Genomic DNA, 18,250 nt, shown 5'->3' on the forward strand with positions numbered 1-18,250 from the left:
TCGAATTTCTCCTTTGATGTTTTCCGTGCCGACAAGGTTGTTTTCGAGTTTAGCTGGTTTTGATTTCGCGCATGCGCTACACAGGAACCAACGGTACCATGAGTACTAAATTCCGGCGAGCAACTTTTCACGTTGGTACCTAGGCACCCTGAAAATTTCAAGGTGATACCTGCATTCGTTCAAGTCGTTTGTTCTTGTCACCTGCCTTTCGTCGTTTTTTTTTTCTAAGTCAATTTACGGCTTCCATGAGGGGAAAAAAGTGGAATTTCGCCGTGACACCGGCACCGATTGTCCGAAAACCATGAAATTTGGACACAATACGCCCATTACCACCCCGGACTCTGTGCTTTACCCCCATTTTGATCCCATTAAAAAAAAAGAGTTTTAGCAAAAAAACGATTTTCGGAATTTAATATTTGTTTTAACCCTGTAATACCCAGACATGATATATTATTATAATCCCTATGAAATATTTTAATTATTTACTGCTATAATATGAATTATCACTTATTCCCCGTTAAATAAATATCGGTCACCTGGTGCCGCTGTACAACTTAAAGGACACTGGCCTCAAGTCAATGATATACATATTATTATAATCCCTATGGGATATTTTAATTATTTACTGTTATAATATGAATTATCACTTATTCCCCGTTAAATAAATATCGGTCACCGGGTGCAGCTGTACAACTTCAAGGACCTTGGGCCTCAAGTGCATGGGACCAACTCTACATTTTCTGAAATGTCAATAAAAGCCCTGGAATGATTTCATTTAAAAAAAATAATCAGAAAGTAAATCTAGTTTTATTTATATGCTATTTGTTGCCAGAAAATATATTTTGTTACGAGTCTAATTCAAATTTAAAAATAAACAATGGGTCTGAGGCATATTTTATTGATATATAGAAATTAATGCAGTGTTCTCATTATGTGATAAAAGAGTGCCAGAAATGTCTCGAAATTCAGCCATTTGTGTATTTAGTATATCAAGTATATGCGTGTATTACAAAGCTCTGATTTGTGTGATTTGTGTACACCCCGCTCCCCCCCCCCTCCTCGTGTCACTATCATGTACACATCAATTCTGCTGCCAACCCACCCACGCGAACATGACTAAATTATGAAACATTGTCTAGTCGTTTGTATGTTACGACAAAACGAGGCCAGCGTGGCTCATTTGCTGCAGAACGGAAGGCCTTGCAAGGATTAGTGTCTAGTCGTTTGGATGGTACGAAAACCCGAGGTCAAAGTGGTTCCCCGTTGGCAGTGGTGAAGTATGGAAGTCCTAGCAAGGATCTGTGTCTAGTCGTTTCGATGGGACGAAAAACGCCCGTCCCCTCGTCCATGGTACAAGGATTAGTGCCTAGTCGCTTGGATGGTATGCAAAACAGAGGTCCCCGTTCTCTCCCTTTGTCTGTGGTTCTTGACCAAAGGCCCGACAACTAACTTTGCGTGCAGTTTTTTAGGTAGGACGAAAAATCGAAATCCTGTGTGCATATTGGCGTGCACAAAAAATAACCCTTTGCATTTGGAATTTTATGCACCCACCCCACCCTCGAACAACGCTTAACATAACATTTTGTTTTCACTACCTACATTGTAAAATTTGTTTGATTTCAGATGACTTAGCCCCGGTTTTTCACAGTGAAAGATTTTGATGAAACTTGACATGCATGTTTATAACCCAAAGATATGGTTCCTTTCGATATTTGCGCATATCGAATCGTAACTTCATGAATTATGGTCCCTGATTGTAAGAAAAATCACTTTATATTTCGCGTGTTCTCTATCTATCTCTCGGAAATGGAATATGGAAATACACAAGCTAGCTAGTGTATTACAGGTTGGTGGTGGTGGGGATGAGGTCTTCTATTTGCAATGATTTTTTGACTACAAAATATACGCTCTAACTCATTACTCAAACTACAGCAAAAAAAAAGCGGATCGGAAACCCGATTTTATATATTCTTACAATAGCAACGCACTTCGGGATTAACTTAGAAATGGTTCCACTACTGATGTCTTCCGCCTTACTCCTGCCACAGTAGTGGCTTGTCCTACGGAGTTCCTTTCCGCAAGTTTTTTTTAGTCAAATGACTACAAAAGGGTTACTGGCCTATGTATAGCTCCCTTAATTTACACATAAACTGACCTAAAACTGCACTGCACATATAATAAACCAATTCCCATTGAAATAAAGGTGAAGCCGTACCGCATAATTATATGATTTGATGAAACCCAACTGCTACCTGAAGTTTCTCGCCTATCGAAGTTATAATATCCGCCGGTGTCATGGCGGCTCGCACATTATAAGAATCATTGCTTTGAAAATGTAGAACGCATTAACACAAAGAAAAACTGATGGGTAACTAGTTTAGTGGTCCAGTCTTCACTATAATTTGTGATAGAATTACTGTTTTAAAAAAAACTGAATGATGTAAAAATAAAAATGGTTGGAGTGCCCAAGTTTAGATTTGTCGTTGATTTCATAAAGATGTTAGGATATAGAACGTTAAATACTGTGTGATTCAACATGGCGGCCGAGGGGTTTAATATGATATAAGTACGAAATACATGTACATGTAGTACCAAATGGTTTATATGTATGAGAGTCAAGGTTTGGACTAAATGTCTTGGGGAAGTAGGGGGCGACTAGCATGTGCCTCTCTTTAGTGGACCAATGTGAGATTGCCCATTGTATTAACTGGACGGGTAGGCCTATTCACCTTCAGTTATGTGTCAATGTCAAATAAGCGGCTTCGTATCAACACGGTCGGCTCTGGGCCGGTTTAATTCTACGTATCTCTCGTAGCTGAGAGAAAAAAGATTTTTTAGCCCAGAGAATATCTTCCGTCAGAGTGGTTGTTGATTCATAGATTCTAATAACCCCTTTTGAAGTTTATATGAAAGCTTTGATATCTGCTATGCAGATCTATTTTTTTTTGTGTTTTGTCCACAAATCGGATTTCTCAGAATCTAACCATAGGATCGTTCTGAAACTTTTACCTATCCCCCAAAAATGGGTGGTGGCTGTTGATTAAATATATTTTCAAAACGTTTTACGAATCCGAAATCACCGAATTTTACGAAGGAATGCATTTGACCTACAATGCTGTAACTTTGTGACTATTTGACCTATTTTACTAATTCTTTTTTCTTTGAGTATCTTGAAACATTTACTTCAAATCTGCAATTTCAGATTTTGGCATTTCGAAAATTCGTCCCTGTCATTTCGAACCGGAAGTTATTACCAATTTGACAACTTCTTTAATAGTTGTGCGATTTTCGTGAAATTTAGAATGTTAGTAGATCTTGCCAATGCGACTTCAATGATGTCCTTGGAAATTTTCTAAATTATCTCCCCTTGGTGAAATTAAGGATCAAAGTTTTCAAAAAAATCGTCGAAATATAGGTCAGAATGACCTAAAAAAAAATTCGATACTAGACAAGTAATTACTGATTCGTACACAAAATATGGAGTTTGTCGATCGAACCGGAAGTGCCACCATCTTTAAACGTGAAAAATCAAAAAGGCTTTTTTGCTATTTTACTTACAGACTCGGGCGTCATATTTTCGGAATCCTGGAAGGAATGCCTAAAAATCTATCAGATCAGAATTTTGATTTCGGTCACGTGATGGTCACCATTTTGAATTGAAAATGAAAAATAGAAGCAATTTGAAGGGCCGGGACTTTGGAACACAAGAACTCTCCTTCTAATTAAGCTAGAATGTTCAAACTTGGTGTAGGCGTTCACTAGGTCAATGTCATGATTGAGTTCAAAGATGAGCATTTTTTGCCTAGGGTAAGCAGAGATAAGCAAGCTGATTTGTTGATTCTTTAGGGCACGATGACATTGGTTATAATGAATGGAGGGCGATGAAACTCTTGTCAATCGAGAGGCTAATAGCTGGCCTGTTGTGTGAAATCATTGTATCATTTTTTGAAAATGTCCGGGGTAGCCGAAAAAAGGAGATCGAAATCCAAAAAGTCGTATTTTTACGATTTGGGGCATTTTTAGAGGTCGTGTAAAGTAAAATAAAGCATGCATATACATATATTATTGATATTAAATATATCATATAAAAAACTAAACAATGAATCAGCTGTCATTGACAGATTTTATATTATAAGCATGGTCAGTGGAAGGTCAGCGTATTGTCTAACTTGAACTCACTGACTCCGTAACATTATTGTGGGTATGGTATAAGCTGAATTTGATGAGATGCACATATCTCGTATGACTATTTGGTACTTACAGTGTTAGACTTTGTCGTAACGTTACGGTCTCCATTCATCAAATCGTCGTTGGGGCTATAATACGATTTTGAATCAAGTTATTTATCACTGAGGGACTCAAAATTAGGTTTGATGTAGCTGTGCTCATTTACAGTGGCGAATTTAACGGGCTCATGGGTTCCAGCTCCCTCCTCTAGAAATTTCACAGCACCCGCATGGATTGTGTCTAATTTTGTGGCAGAATTTTATTTTTCTGGGGGAGGTACTTCTAAATGGCTCCGACACAAGTGCCTGAAATGCCATGAAATCACGTTTTCGGCCTCCAATTAAAATTTCTTAGCGGGAGAACCCCCTGACCCGACCCCCTTGCGGGGCTTCACGGTCGGTATCAGCCCCCCTCCCCACCACCATGGTTAATCCGGCGTTGATGTTCCCTCTTGTGCAGCTGCAAAAGAATGTACAAGTTCATTGCCTCATTGTCAAAGATCCCACTTTTCTACCCCAGTTCGGGTAATGAGGTCGAGCGTATATTGTATAGGGGATATTAAACAAGCAAACAGTATGGCTGATGTCTCCCGCCAAAACCCCAAAGTAAAAGATGACACATTAATTAATCGCACTTTCATATTTTTTTCAAAAGTATCGAGCAATCAATATTTTAAGGCATATCAGAGGGCAAGATTGTGTGGCCATTGAGGTCAGATATCACCAAAAATGTTATAGGCAATATACATGTACTGAATTTCTTAGACAGTTATCAGAAAGGTAAATATTTGTGATGTTTTTTTTATTTGTATTCTCCGCCTTCTTGCCACTGGTATTATTCAAATAAAACTGAACCATGGGTGAGTCCTGAAATTACTATGTTTTTGTCCAGTGGACGTTAAACCGCAATTCTCCTCTCTATCTCTCCTTGTACTGCTAATGCCTTCCTGTCTTCATTAGCTGGTTTCTGCATGAAAATAAGATGTTAACCCCTGTGTAAGTGTCTTTTTCCTCTGTTGTACGAAATTAATGAGAGTAAACCAAGCTCCAGAATTTTGTTTTAATTGTGTACATGTATATGTTTATATATATTTTTCAGCAAAGATGACTAGCCCTCCGTCGAATATTAAACCACATACAATATATTCTGTGAAGATGTCATAAGAGAAAGAATCATAAATGGCCAGCAAAGTTGTCTTGTACAGAGAGAGAGAGAGAGAAATGGGGTTTAACGTCCACTCAACACAAACTAGGTCATTTTGGGACTAACATACGGTTTCAATTTTATTTCAATAATTCGCCTCTATCTCCATGCCACATACGCTCACACCTGGGATCAAAGCCACAGCCACAAGCCAGAGGTGACCGACCAGCTAGAGGTCGAAGCGCGGCACTCTAGGCCATCACAACCCCCCTTTCTTGTACAGACCTGTGCATGTGTAGTCAATGTGAAAATGAAAAAAAAACTGTTAAAGAGACCGAATTTGATGTTAATACATTTAGTGACAGTGATGATGATAATGAAGATTAACTTTGATGACATTTGATGTGCAGAGTAACTGTTTAATTTTGATTTTCAATGATTGTTTCACTTTAATAAATAATTTCACAACTGTTCATCCTGTTTTCTAACCTTTCCCTTCATTCCAGCCCAGATACACAATTATTTTTTTTAACTTATATCTACATGTATGTTTGTAATTTGACCATTAATCATATCCGAAATAGTAGTTCACAGCTACATGTACAGTTGTAAAAATACTGTAGTGGCTAATTGAAAGGGAACATGTATGTGGGTTTAGAATGTTTATCTTAGTGGAAAAAAATCATGTGGTTCAATGCTTATAAAGTGCTACTGATCTCCATTATTTCAAAAGCATATCACTCAACTACTGTCAAACATATCCCCTGGCTAGAATATGCTACAAATCGACTCTAGCATGTTCCATACAAGCGATAATTTCTGAGCAAACATCCAACAACCAACCCTAACAGGCCCTTGAGATCCAACAAACAAAATAATTATTGGGCTTGTTTGCCCATACCTGGTCTTATGATTCATACAAGACCTGATAGTCTATCAATTACAGGCATTTGACAGAAAGGGAGATAATTCTTTTTTACCGTTAATGGATTTCAACAATTCTTTATTCACCCATGACATTTGTGTTTTGAGCATTTTTATTTACATCAAAATCTGTCCAATAAACTGTTCATTGCCAAGGATGAAGGCATGAGGTGTTTTACCAACTATTTAATTTTATGTCAACTTCAGAATTGTTAATACACAAATAGCATTTATTTGACAATTTTGACGAATTTCATCTGGCCCTAAATCAATAAATTGCAAACATTTTGCTTGGAACTCCCAGATTTTGTCTTCCTGGCATCATAAGCTTTCCAAAAATGTATAGTTTTTCTTTTATGGAAGACCGTGTAGCGGAGTTGTGTTTCTAAGCTAGCTAGAAATTTTGGCTGCAGGCCTACACCTCCCAAGCTAAATTTCCCTCATGTCATCCTGTATAGCAAAGGCATATGCCTGTCTTAATTAACCCAGTACTAAACACAATTTACTTGTTTAATTTTTCCAGCATTTTTCAGGATAGCTGATGGGATGCGGGTCAAGTTATGCCACTTGTCTATTTAATTATTTACCAGTGAAAAATCGAATTAACTTCACCAAATTTTTACTCATTATAATGATTTTTTTTTTTCTGTTCATATTATTTCTATGACATGTGACAGTGACTGTGAATATGAAAGCTTTAATATCTGCTTAGCAGATCTAGTTATTATTATTATTATTATTTACCGCGGGAGCCTAGATCTCCATGATCGAAAACAGATATCGATCTGGAATTAGATTTTCTATCGGGAAACCATGTGGTGGCTACTTGATAAAATATTTTTGAAATTTCTGCGCATACCGGAAGTGACCGAACTTTGTACGTTGTCTAAAAATTGAAAATTGGCCATAGTTTCGTCAATTCTTTATCCATTTTCAAGCAAATTACATAGACAATGGCTATCTCACATTTTTCAATTTCGAACATTCGTCTATGACTTTTATCGTTCGAAAATTGAAAACATGTTGTTTACGAGACAATTTTTGTTATTTTTCAAAATTTTCAAATTTGACTTACATTTTGGGATACCTGAAGTCCATCCGATTCCAGTAATATAAGTTTTATTCAGTGTTATCGCCCTTTATTTTTCGATTTTTTTCGAATTTTCTTCCCATTTTGTGAGCTCGGGTTTCGTTTTATGGCAGAATTGACGTTTCTGAAACTTCTGGAACATGAAGTTATAGTCCAATACCAACTTATAAAGCAATTTCGACAAGAATCCTTAAACCGGAAGTAGTCGAAATAATATGCGATATTTTGAAAAAAAACGTGAAAAATTGGTGTTTTGGGTAAAAACACGATTTCTCCGTCCGATATCAACGGATTAAACAAATTAAGGTATCATTTGGTCGGGCGGTGATTGGACCACTGAATGATACCCAATTCCTGCGGATACTATGATCAGGCAGCAAAATATGGCACGCTGAAAATCAAGTATTTTCTGTTTTTTAGCATTTTTGGACGCCTGTATCTCAAAAACTACGCCAGCGATTTTTATGAAACTTTCTCTATCGAGAGACCTTGTGGTAGTCTTGTGTACGAAGCATTCCATTACGACTTTGAAATATCTGGAATAGCTGAAATAACGGACTGAAAATCGAAAAAAGTCGAAAAATCGTGAAATTTTGGAAAATGCTCTACTATTTTTTTATTTTAAGAGATTTTCAAAAAAAGGTTGTATATTCTTATAGCTGACCTAATTACGATTCTAACGATGTATAATATGTATGTAGTTATTGAAATTTAATTTTCGATATTTTAATTTTTTTGCATTGTTGGCACTTTTGAACATAGGATTTCTCAGGGGCATTTTATCTGATCAGATAATGTAATATATCATTACAGAGCCCTGTGGCTATTTTTGTGCCCAAACCGGCTATTAAAACTATTCCGACAATAATAACCATACCGGAAGTATTCAAAAAATGAAAAAAAAAAAGGTTAAAAACATTGTCGCACTTGCGAAAAAATTGATTTCTCCCTTAGGTAATAGCGGACCAAAAGAACTAAAGTGTCGTTGGATAGCCCTATTAATGGACCATCATATGGTATCTAAATAATACGATTTTGATGGTAAGGAAATAAATTATTGTATGAAGAAAAATCTAGTATTTTCCGATTTTTTAACATTCTGAGACGCCATTTTCTCGAAAACGACGCCTACGATTTTTCTTAAACTTTTCTTACTCAAAGTCCTATCGGTTGTCTATATAGTGAATCCAAAATGAAAAGCATTGAAATAATATAGGTGGTCCAAAAATGGCCTCAAATTTTGAAAAAAATTGAAAAATCGTTAAATTTTTGGAAACGCTCTTTGATTTATCTCTTTTTCCAAAACTACTCATTGGATGTTTCTGACACTTCTGGTACAGAAAGTTAAGTATCCAAAGAACTTCATAAAGCTATCACGACAATGATCGTAAACCCGGAAGTAGTCGAAAAAATGTCCGATATTTTGAAAAAGAAATTTTTTTTTACGAAAACCTTTTTAATTTTTTTTTACGAAAACCTTTTTTATTTATGAATATTTTTTGATGGTATTTTACACAGGGTTAAAATATCATCCTACTTGAGCAGAAATGAGAAAGTTACCTATTCAAACAACATGTTAAAACTATCTCGACAATGATCCAAAAACCGGAAGTAGTCGAAAAAATATCCGATATTTTGAAAAAAACAACTTAAAAAGTAAAAAATGGTGATATTGCGAAAAAAGTGATTACAACGCCATATTTCAACGAATCAAAACAACTAAAGTGTCATTGGATAGCCCAAACAATGGGCGATCTTATGACATCTCAATGGTAAAAAATCGCTGGTTACGTAATATATTATGAGATGCTGAAAATCTAGTATTTTCCTTTTTGGAGCCTATTCAGACGCTTTTATCTCGAAAATTACTCTTATTTCCTTTCTTAAACTTCTGTTACTTAGAGTCCTAAAGCTGGTCTGGGGTGTGAATCCAAATTTAAAAGCCTTAATATAGTATAAATGGTCCAAAAGGGATACAATATTTTAAAAAAGTCGAAAAATCGTTATATCTGTAAATCTGCTTCTAGTGGTATAAGGGAGGTAAAACTGTCCAATGGATCTTCCTGAAACTTCTGGTACAGGAAGTTAAGTTCCCATACCACTTGTTAAATCTATCCCGATAATGATCCGTAAACAGGAAGTAGTCAAAAAAATATTCGATATTTTAAAAAAAAGGACAGTAAAAAAATCGGTGCTCTTGGAACAATCAGAATTTCACCGTCGGGTGTGACGGGATCAAAACATCTAAAGTATCGTTTGGTAGCTCGATAAATAGGCTATTCTATGACACACTTCCTGTCTGATTCCTGAAAGCCGGTTCAGTGCTGCTTGCAGGTCTAGTTATTATTATTATTATTATTAGGGTTTCACACTGCGAAGCTTGTGTGAAACACTATTGTTTTTGTTAAAATTATTATTCTTATTAGGGTTTCACACTGCGTAGCTTGTGTGAAACACTATTGTTTTTGTTAAAATTATTATTAGGGTTTCACACTGCGAAGCTTGTGTGAAACACTATTGTTTTTGTTAAAATTATTAGGGTTTCACACTGCGAAGCTTGTGTGAAACACTATTGTTTTTGTTAAAATTATTATTAGGGTTTCACACTGCGAAGCTTGTGTGAAACACTATTGTTTTTGTTAAAATTATTATTCTTATTATTATTATTATTATTATTCTTCTTTTGTTTTGAGTAGATCTCAGCAACTACTTGTCGCATCGTTACGATTTCTTCGGTTTTACTGGGAAAGTGGGTGTGACTTAGAGGATAAAGCTATTTTGAACGTTCTGCGACAATGCGAAATGTCCGAAATCACCGAAGTTATCGTTTTTACAAATATTGCGGTAATTTTAACAATAATCATGGGATTTTAACTTTCGATACATTTTGGCATAGCTGGAGACAGGGCACATAGCTGCGCTACTTTCGATTTTTGATTTTCAGCAAAAATTCGAAGATATTAGGCGCCAAATTTCGGAAATTTAAAATTTTACAAAAAACTTTTTTATTGATGAATATTTTTTACTCGTGTTGTGCACAGAATTAAAGAGTCATCTGACTTGCGCAAAAATGTTAAAATTTTTTGTCTCAGTAATTTTCCTTGGCCTCCATTGGCTAATTCAGTTTTTCAGTCCTAGCTTAATTTTTTATTGTTCGATTTGTATAAAACAAAGTTCATATGCTTCGTTGTCTCAATTGTCATTTTTTTTATTACCAAAAGTGTTATCTGTCGGCACCGGAAGTGGCATAATTTTACCAAAAACTACAATTTTGACAGTTAGGTACCATTTTTTGAAAACAAATATTATTTTTTTGAAAAATTATATGACTCAAAGAGTGTGTCCTTTAAAGGCGCAAAAAATGTCGGAAGCAGTTTTTTTAATTTCTTTTTCATTTTCTAGCAAATTGGATTAAGAGGTGAAAAAAGGCGTAAAATTGACCTATTTACAACTCATTCAGGCTTTTCAGATTTTAAAATATTTTTACGTAACTTTTATAAACTTGTAGCTATAATCCATACGAAGAGAATGTATGTGAAAATTAGTTTGTAATATAAGCAGTTGCCGAGAAATAGGCAATTTTGCATGAGTCACTTTTCACGTAATTTTGGCTGTAAAAGAATCAATTATTATTCGATTTTCAATTTTCTTTCGCCATTGGATGCCTAATGCCATAGTGGACTATGTCAAACCATTTTACCCCTTGCGCTGCCACCGGAAATGACGTCATTTGCTCAAAACTTAAATTTTAGCCTTCAAAAAACAATATTTTATTCAAATGATTCGTATTTGTTATTTTTTTCAAATTATGATATTTGATTCTATTGATCAAATAGATTGAACCCATACGATCATACAGATACCACAAAATGGTTTCTAACTTGTACGGTTGCAGAGAAATGGGCGATTTTCCTTAAGTCACTTTTCAAGGTTTTTGGTCTATAAAAGTGTCAGTTATTATTCGATTTTCATAAAATTTTCACCATATGATATCTTGTGTCATTTATGATTTCATAGAACTAATTTAACATTTTCATTATCACCGGAAGTAACGTCATTTTGGCAAAAACTGTATTTTTAGCCTTCAAAACAGATATTTTTTTCAAATGAGTCTTATTTGTATTGTTTTTAAAATTATGATATTTGATTCCAATCAGCAAATAGATTGAACCCATACGATCATACAGATACCAGAAAATGGTTTCTAACTTGTACGGTTGCAGAGAAATAGGCGATTTTCTACAAGTCACTTTTCAAGGTTTTTGGTCTATAAAAGTGGCAATTGTTATTCGATTTACATACAATTTTCACCATGTGATGCCCTATGTCATTTCTGATTTCATAAAAGTAATTGAACATTTTCATTATCACCGGAAGTACAGTACACTTACATGTAACAAATGTATAAAATGAATTGATATTGCTGGATTTTGTTGATTCGGCGTCCATTTTATTTGATGTGTGCAATGCTTATGTGGAAACCTGTTTAATGGTTTCATTGGTACGGGAAGTAACATGTTTAGGGTAAAGTGGCACCGGTGAAACCCGTCATTACTGCATCGCAGTTCTAGTTCTTATTATTATTATTATTATTCTTTTGTTTTGAGTAGATCTCAGCAACTGATTGTCGGATCGTTACGATTTCTTCGGTTTTATCGGAAAAGTGGGTGTGACTTAGAGGATAAAGCTATTTTGAACGTTCTGCGACAATGCGAAATGTCCGAAATCACCGAAGCTATCGTTTTTAGAAATATTGCAGTAATTTTAACAATAATCATTGGATTTTAACTTTCGATGCATTTTGGCATAGCCGGAGACGGGGCACATAGCTACGTTACTTTTGATTTTTGATTTTCGGCAAATCTTCGCAGATATTAGGCGCTAAATTTAGAAAATTTAAATTTTTACAAAAAACTTTTTTATTTATGAATATTTTTTAATCGTGTTTTACACAAATATAACGAGTCCTCTGACTTGGGCAAAAATGTGAAATTTTTTTGTCTCGGTAATTTTCCTTGGCCCCCATTGGCTAATTCAGTTTTTCAGTCCTAGATTAATTATTTATTGTTCGATTTGTATAAAACAAAGTTCATATGCCCCGTTGTCTCAATTGTCATTTTTTTTGTTACCAATAGTGTTATCTGTCGGCACCGGAAGTGGCGTAAATTGACAAAAAACTACAATTTTGACAGTTAGGTACCATTTTTCGAAAGCAAATATTATTTTTTTCAAATCTGGTATAACTGAAATTGTGCGCCCTTTAAAGGCGCACAAAATGTTGGGACCATTTTTTTTAATTTCGATTCCGTTTTCGGGCTATTTCGATTAAAAGGTGAAAAAAGGTGAAAAAAGGTGTGAAATTAAGCTATTTACAACCCATCCAGCGTTTTCATATTTTAAAATATTACTTCGTAACTTTCATAAACTCGTAGCAATAATCTATACGGAGAGAATGTATGTGAAAATTAATTTGTAATATGCGCAGTTGCCGAGAAATGGGCAATTTTGCATGAGTCACTTTTTACGCTAGTTTGCCTGTAAAAGAGTCAATTATTATTCGATTTTCATAAAAGTGACACCATTTGATGTGTAATGTCAATTTTAACTAGGTCAAACCAATTTAACATTTTCAATATCACCGGAAATGACGTAATTTGGGCAAAAATTGTATTTATAGCCTTCGAAACCAGTAATTTATTCAAATGAGTCATATTTGTTATTTGTTTAAAATTTTGATATTTGATTCAAATGAACTAATACAATGAACCCTTACGATCATATAGATATCACAAAATGGTTTCTAACTTGTTCAGTTGCGGAGAAATAGGCAATTTTCAACAGGTCACTTTTTAAGGTTTTTTTGTCAATAAAAGTGTCAATTATTATTCGATTTTCATGAAATTTTCACTGTGTGATACATAATGCCATTTACGATTTCATACAAGTAATTTAAGATTTTCATTATCACTGGAAGTAACGTCATTTTGGCAAAAACTGTATTTTTAGCCTTCAAAACAGTTATTTTATTCAAATGAATCAGATTTGTAATGTTTTTAAAATTATGATATTTGATTCCAATCAACAAATAGAATGAACTCATTCGATCATACAGATACCTCAAAATGGTTTCTAACTTGTACGGTTGCAGAGAAATAGGCGATTTTCTACAAGTCATTTTTCAAGGTTTTTGGTCTATAAAGGTGGCAATTATTATAGGATTTACATAAAATTTTCACCATGTGATGATGCTATTTCTGATTTCATAAACCAATTTAACATTTTCATTATCACCGGAAGTAATGTAATTTTGACAGGATCACTGACATGTAGCAAATGAATTGGTTGCTGGATTTGGTTGTTTCTGTGTCCATTTTATTTCATGTGTGCAATGCTTATGTGGAAACCTGTTTAACGGTTTCATTGGTACCGGAAGTGACATAAGTTCAAGGGTAACGTGGCACCGGTGAAACCCGTCATTACTGCTTCGCAGTTCTAGTTCTTCTTTTGTTTTGAGTAGATCTCAGCAACTACTTGTCGCATCGTTACGATTTCTTCGGTTTTACTGGGAAAGTGGGTGTGACTTAGAGGATAAAGCTATTTTGAACGTTCTGCGACAATGCGAAATGTCCGAAATCACCAAAGTTATCGTTTTTACAAATATTGCGGTAATTTTAACAATAATCATGGGATTTTAACTTTCGATACATTTTGGCATAGCTGGAGACAGGGCACATAGCTGCGCTACTTTTGATTTTTGATTTTCGGCAAATCTTCGCAGATATTAGGCGCTAAATTTAGAAAATTTAAATTTTTACAAAAAACTTTTTTATTTATGAATATTTTTTAGTCGTGTTTTACACAAATATAACGAGCCCTCTGACTTGGGCAAAAATGTGAAAAAATTTTGTCTCGGTAATTTTCCTTGGCCCCCATTGGCTAATTCAGTTTTTCAGTCCTAGATTAATTATTTATTGTTCGATTTGTATAAAACAAAGTTCATATGCTCCGTTGTCTCAATTGTCATTTTTTTTGTTACCAATAGTGTTATCTGTCGGCACCGGAAGTGGCGTAAATTGACAAAAAACTACAATTTTGACAGTTAGGTACCATTTTTCGAAAGCAAATATTATTGTTTTCAAATCTGGTATAACTGAAATTGTGCGCCCTTTAAAGGCGCACAAAATGTTGGGACCAGTTTTTTTAATTTCGATTCCGTTTTCGGGCTATTTCGATTAAAAGGTGAAAAAAGGTGTAAAATTAAGCTATTTACAACCCATCCAGCGTTTTCATATTTTAAAATATTACTTCGTAACTTTCATAAACTCGTAGCAATAATCTATACGGAGAGAATGTATGTGAAAATTAATTTGTAATATGCGCAGTTGCCGAGAAATGGGCAATTTTGCATGAGTCACTTTTTACGCTAGTTTGCCTGTAAAAGAGTCAATTATTATTCGATTTTCATAAAAGTGACACCATTTGATGTGTAATGTCAATTTTAACTAGGTCAAACCAAATTAACCCTTTCAATATCACCGGAAATGACGTAATTTGGGCAAAAATTGTATTTATAGCCTTCGAAACCAGTAATTTATTCAAATGAGTCATATTTGTTATATGTTTAAAATTTTGATATTTGATTCAAATCAACTAATACAATGACCCCTTACGATCATATAGATATCACAAAATGGTTTCTAACTTGTTCAGTTGCGGAGAAATAAGCAATTTTCAACAGGTCACTTTTTAAGGTTTTTTGTCAATAAAAGTCTCAATTATTATTCGATTTTCATGAAATTTTCACTGTGTGATACATAATGCCATTTACGATTTCATACAAGTAATTTCAGATTTTCATTATCACCGGAAGTAACGTCATTTTGGCAAAAACTGTATTTTTAGCCTTCAAAACAGATATTTTATTCAAATGAATCAGATTTGTAATGTTTTTAAAATTATGATATTTGATTCCAATCAACAAATAGAATGAACTCCTTCGATCATACAGATACCTCAAAATGGTTTCTAACTTGTACGGTTGCAGAGAAATAGGCGATTTTCTACAAGTCATTTTTCAAGGTTTTTGGTCTATAAAGGTGGCAATTATTATAGGATTTACATAAAATTTTCACCATGTGATCATGCTATTTCTGATTTCATAAACCAATTTAACATTTTCATTATCACCGGAAGTAATGTAATTTTGACAGGATCACTGACATGTAGCAAATGAATTGATTGCTGGATTTGGTTGTTTCTGCGTCCATTTTATTTCATGTGTGCAATGCTTATGTGGAAACCTGTTTAACGGTTTCATTGGTACCGGAAGTGACATAAGTTCAAGGGTAACGTGGCACCGGTGAAACCCGTCATTACTGCTTCGCAGTTCTAGTTCTTATTATTATTATTATTCTTCTTTTGTTTTGAGTAGATCTCAGCAACTGATTGTCGGATCGTTACGATTTCTTCAGTTTTACTGAAAAAGTGGGTGTGACTTAGAGGATAAAGCTATTTTGAACGTTCTGCGACAATGCGAAATGTCCGAAATCACCGAAGCTATCGTTTTTAGAAATATTGCAGTAATTTTAACAATAATCATTGGATTTTAACTTTCGATGCATTTTGGCATAGCCGGAGACGGGGCACATAGCTACGCTACTTTTGATTTTTGATTTTCGGCAAATCTTCGCAGATATTAGGCGCTAAATTTAGAAAATTTAAATTTTTACAAAAAACTTTTTTATTGATGAATATTTTTTAGTCGTGTTTTACACAAATATAACGAGTCCTCTGACTTGGGCAAAAATGTGAAAAATTTTTGTCTCGGTAATTTTCCTTGGCCCCAATTGGCTAATTCAGTTTTTCAGTCCTAGATTAATTATTTATTGTTCGATTTGTATAAAACAAAGTTCATATGCTCCGTTGTCTCAATTGTCATTTTTTTTGTTACCAATAGTGTTATCTGTCGGCACCGGAAGTGGCGTAAATTGACAAAAAACTACAATTTTGACAGTTAGGTACCATTTTTCGAAAGCAAATATTATTTTTTTCAAATCTGGTATAACTGAAATTGTGCGCCCTTTAAAGGCGCACAAAATGTTGGGACCAGTTTTTTTAATTTCGATTCCGTTTTCGGGCTATTTCGATTAAAAGGTGAAAAAAGGTGTAAAATTAAGCTATTTACAACCCATCCAGCGTTTTCATATTTTAAAATATTACTTCGTAACTTTCATAAACTCGTAGCAATAATCTATACGGAGAGAATGTATGTGAAAATTAATTTGTAATATGCGCAGTTGCCGAGAAATGGGCAATTTTGCATGAGTCACTTTTTACGCTAGTTTGCCTGTAAAAGAGTCAATTATTATTCGATTTTCATAAAAGTGACACCATTTGATGTGTAATGTCAATTTTAACTAGGTCAAACCAATTTAACATTTTCAATATCACCGGAAATGACGTAATTTGGGCAAAAATTGTATTTATAGCCTTCGAAACCAGTAATTTATTCAAATGAGTCATATTTGTTATTTGTTTAAAATTTTGATATTTGATTCAAATGAACTAATACAATAAACCCTTACGATCATATAGATATCACAAAATGGTTTCTAACTTGTTCAGTTGCGGAGAAATAGGCAATTTTCAACAGGTCACTTTTTAAGGTTTTTTGTCAATAAAAGTGTCAATTATTATTCGATTTTCATGAAATTTTCATTGTGTGATACCTAATGCCATTTACGATTTCATACAAGTAATTTAAGATTTTCATTATCACCGGAAGTAACGTCATTTTGGCAAAAACTGTATTTTTAGCCTTCAAAACAGATATTTTATTCAAATGAATCAGATTTGTAATGTTTTTAAAATTATGATATTTGATTCCAATCAACAAATAGAATGAACTCATTCGATCATACAGATACCTCAAAATGGTTTCTAACTTGTACGGTTGCAGAGAAATAGGCGATTTTCTACAAGTCATTTTTCAAGGTTTTTGGTCTATAAAGGTGGCAATTATTATAGGATTTACATAAAATTTTCACCATGTGATGATGCTATTTCTGATTTCATAAACCAATTTAACATTTTCATTATCACCGGAAGTAATGTAATTTTGACAGGATCACTGACATGTAGCAAATGAATTGATTGCTGGATTTGGTTGTTTCTGCGTCCATTTTATTTCATGTGTGCAATGCTTATGTGGAAACCTGTTTAACGGTTTCATTGGTACCGGAAGTGACATAAGTTCAAGGGTAACGTGGCACCAGTGAAACCCGTCATTACTGCTTCGCAGTTCTAGTTAGGGTTTCACACTGCGAAGCTTGTGTAAAACACTATTGTTTTTGTTAAAATTATTATTAGGGTTTCACACTGCGTAGCTTGTGTGAAACACTATTGTTTTTGTTAAAATTATTATTCTTATTATTATTATTATTCTTCTTTTGTTTTGAGTAGATCTCAGCAACTGATTGTCGGATCGTTACGATTTCTTCAGTTTTACTGAAAAAGTGGGTGTGACTTAGAGGATAAAGCTATTTTGAACGTTCTGCGACAATGCGAAATGTCCGAAATCACCGAAGCTATCGTTTTTAGAAATATTGCAGTAATTTTAACAATAATCATTGGATTTTAACTTTCGATGCATTTTGGCATAGCCGGAGACGGGGCACATAGCTACGCTACTTTTGATTTTTGATTTTCGGCAAATCTTCGCAGATATTAGGCGCTAAATTTAGAAAATTTAAATTTTTACAAAAAACTTTTTTATTTATGAATATTTTTTAGTCGTGTTTTACACAAATATAACGAGTCCTCTGACTTGGGCAAAAATGTGAAAAAATTTTGTCTCGGTAATTTTCC

General features: G+C 34.3%; 2 long non-coding RNA genes across 2 annotated transcripts in view; both read left to right on the forward strand.

The window, feature by feature from the left end:
• The first annotated feature begins 2,605 nt into the window (after positions 1-2,605).
• LOC126818841 (uncharacterized) overlaps positions 2,606-18,250 on the forward strand; it is a 137,371-nt gene continuing 121,726 nt past the window's right edge. The window contains exon 1 of the long non-coding RNA XR_007679347.2: positions 2,606-2,620. This is a non-coding gene — a long non-coding RNA (uncharacterized LOC126818841). The remainder of the gene's footprint in view (positions 2,621-18,250) is intronic.
• Positions 4,474-5,843, forward strand: LOC130012525 (uncharacterized). The gene is made up of 2 exons (XR_008787965.1): positions 4,474-5,006; positions 5,326-5,843. It is a non-coding gene; the product is annotated as an uncharacterized LOC130012525 (long non-coding RNA).

The sequence above is a fragment of the Patella vulgata genome, chromosome 4 (assembly GCF_932274485.2).
Source record: "Patella vulgata chromosome 4, xgPatVulg1.2, whole genome shotgun sequence".
Classification (NCBI taxonomy): Eukaryota; Metazoa; Mollusca; class Gastropoda; family Patellidae; genus Patella; species Patella vulgata.